The sequence below is a fragment of the Orycteropus afer genome, unplaced genomic scaffold (assembly GCF_000298275.1).
Source record: "Orycteropus afer afer isolate SDZICR_OR568_19922 unplaced genomic scaffold, OryAfe1.0 scaffold00488, whole genome shotgun sequence".
Classification (NCBI taxonomy): Eukaryota; Metazoa; Chordata; class Mammalia; order Tubulidentata; family Orycteropodidae; genus Orycteropus; species Orycteropus afer.
This window is the reverse complement of record NW_006922075.1, coordinates 1705589-1708703: the sequence shown is the minus strand read 5'-3', so window position 1 is coordinate 1708703 and position 3115 is coordinate 1705589. Positions and strand designations below refer to the sequence as shown.

At 38.9% G+C, this 3115-nt stretch overlaps 1 pseudogene; it reads right to left on the bottom strand.

The window, feature by feature from the left end:
* The window catches only part of LOC103209230, a 180443-nt pseudogene extending 177992 nt beyond the window's left edge, over window positions 1–2451 (bottom strand).
* Window positions 2452–3115: the final 664 nt, after the last annotated feature.

The following is a 3115-nucleotide window of genomic DNA, read 5'->3' as shown; positions in this document are numbered from 1 at the left end:
ATATATATACCAAAAAAAAAAAAAAAAAAGAATCCACTCAATGGCGTCTTGTTTAAACTGGTTTTATATACAACTGTGAAATTATAGATTGACTGTTACATATTTTTCTAATACACATTACAGTAAGTACAAAACTAAAAACAAAACTCTCCCTATGGAACACAGTTCTAGTGTAATATACATGGGGTCACCATGATTCAAAGTTGACTCCAAGGCAATTGGTTTGGTTTTTATACATGGTAAATTCTGTAAAACATAATGAACACATCATTGATTTGCAAATACTCAGCTACATAATGCTTTAAAAAAGTTTACTTTATAAAGAGGACAAAAAATTTTAGGGCAACACAATTAATTTGCATTTTTAAAGGTAAACTTCAATAATCTCTGACTAAAAATAAATCTCAAACTCCAAACTGATAATTAAAAGTAAGGGTGATATAAATAATAACTTTTTGCATGCCTTTGTCATACTTCTGTGTAGCAACATTGTTTGTGAGCAGCTACTAACATGGAAGGGACATCATGGGTGGTTTGCTGTAACTACTGAGAACCCACAATATTGGCTAAAAATTGCAAGCAGTTCATATAATTGTGTGCTGACAGAACCATTCAACACTTATGTTACAATTTGAATTCCTCTGAATTTTCAGTAATAATCCATTTATTTGAGGGTAAATAATTATGACTACCAAGAATGAACTCTGCCTCCCAAATTTAGAATTGATAGACAAACTCCACCTAATAAACAAAGGAAAGAATAAAATGAACCTGCAGGCAGAGGGTCAATATCCCGAGGCACAGTGATTTGTCTGCAGTAGACAAGGCCCAGCAATGTGTAGAGGTTCAATCAGAGACCACTATGTAGCCCTTGTGTCAAAAAGCCTGGCCATCCCAGGCTTTATTCCAACAAGGGTGAGACTCAGACTGCAGAGATAAAGTCTGAGGCTGATTCCGAAATCAGACATAAGCAAATCAATGATAAACTATTTTTAATATGGAAAGACCCAAGCAATGCCCTGAGTGTACTATTTTCCCTCATGTTGAAGTCACACTAATGTTATCACTTGTATTTGGAATCTATATAAATACAGAAAATAATAATAAAAGTAATGACAACACTTATAACAATAACAACAACAAAAAGAATGAGGATGAAATAAAGCCAAATTCAGGTAAACAAAAGCTGAGAAACCCTCATTAAAAGAACTTCTAAGAAATGAAGAAAAATGATGCTAGGAAAAAGTTTCAGATACAAGAAATGCTGAGCAAATAAAATGATAAATGTGTAAATATAAGTGAATATCATCTGTAAAAAAGAAAATAATTTATTATTATGTCCAGTGTGTGGGATTACAAACAAAAAAAAAATACTAAATATTGTTGTTGTTGTTGTTGTTATGTGCTGTCGAGTCGGACCCGATTCATAGCGACCCCTTCCTTGGGTTTCCAAGGCAGCATCACTACGGAAGTAAATTGCCCAAATGTAAGGTGAGAGGAAATAATTTAAAAAGGTTCTTATAGACATATAATCAAACATATGAACTCATCTATAACTTCAAGAGGAGGGATAAGAATCATCATCAGCACAAAGCTGATTCCTATGAGATGGAGGTCAGACATACCTTCACTCTCCAAATTTTTCTCCATTTCTGACACCAACTGCCCTCCCCATGACACTCTCTACTTTTCTGATGGGTTTAATAATTCATTGAAGTTGCCTCACAGAACTTACAGAACACACTCATGATTATGTAGTTTATTAGGGAAGTAACAGGCTATACCTCAGGATCAGGATCAACCTGGAAGGTATAGGCTACAAGTCAGGATCAGTATCAACTTGGAAGGAAGTAAAAGGATACAACTCAGGAGACAGGATACAGTTCATCGATCAGGACTGCTTCCAACCAGTACAGCTCTCAGCTCCTTGGCTGTGGCTGCAGGTAGGCATTTATCTTGGCCCTGTCTGATGCAGGGTCTGCTCTTGCCTGTGGCAGCCTGTAGGCCTTCTGTAGGCCTCTGCCCTGCTTGGGCAAATGATACAACTCTTTGGTTTACTGACAAGTACCCGGAGGCACCTACTCTACAAGCATCTGAAGGTGCTCATCTTTCTCTTGCTCTGTAGCCTGGCAAACTCACCATGGCCACCTCACTCCATAGGCCAACAAACACCATTATAGCTATCTGCTGCTCTCGTAGTTCTCATCACTGTACTGCTGTTACCGTTTTTCTCCTGCTGGGTTCTGTTGTGGTTGTCACCATTTCTTGCTGTCTCATGCCTTCCTTCAGTGTTACAGCTCTCTCTCCTGGGTCTAGGTGGTTCTCAGTGCAGGTACACTGGGTCAAAATGATCCTCTCCAAGCCCTTCTTGATGGTGAAGAGGTCCCCTTTAACCTCTGTAGGATTGGCCCTTACATTCAATTTTAAGGAATGGCCCACCAGCCAGATCATAAACTGACCAATCCCCTTGATAGACCCAAATCACTCAATTTGCATAGTAATTGACCAGTTCCTGCAAGGTCACTTAATGCTACTGGGTGGTTTTATGCACTCTATTTGCATAGAATACTGGCTAATCTCCTGCAAGATTGTAGCTCAGCCAATCATTTTTGGCAGAATTATAAACCTAAAGCCAGAAAGACCATAATAAGAGAAACTCATTGTACTGCAATCGAATGAGAAAGAATTTGAGATATTATTTAACTTTAGACTTAAATAACCAAAAAAACTCCCAACTGTACTGCCATCGAGTCGATTTCAACTCATAGCAACCCTCCTTGGGTTTGCAAGGCTGTAAATCTTTATGGAAGTAGATTACCCTATCTTCCTTCCATGGAGCAGCTGGTGGGTTTGAACCACTGATCTTCTGGTTAGCAGCCAAATGCCTTACCCACTATGCCACCAGAGCTCCTTTAAAGTTAAACAAGAATAGTCACTGCATAAATAGGGAAAACTAATCTGTAGTGATAAAAGTAGAAGTGAGGCTGTGTGGTGGAAGAAGAGAGAGGAACTGACTGTTGTTGTTGTTGTTGTTAAGAGCCGTCGAGTCGTTTCCGACTCATAGCGACCCCATGCACAGCAGAACGAAACACTGCCTGATCCCGCGCCAGCCCCA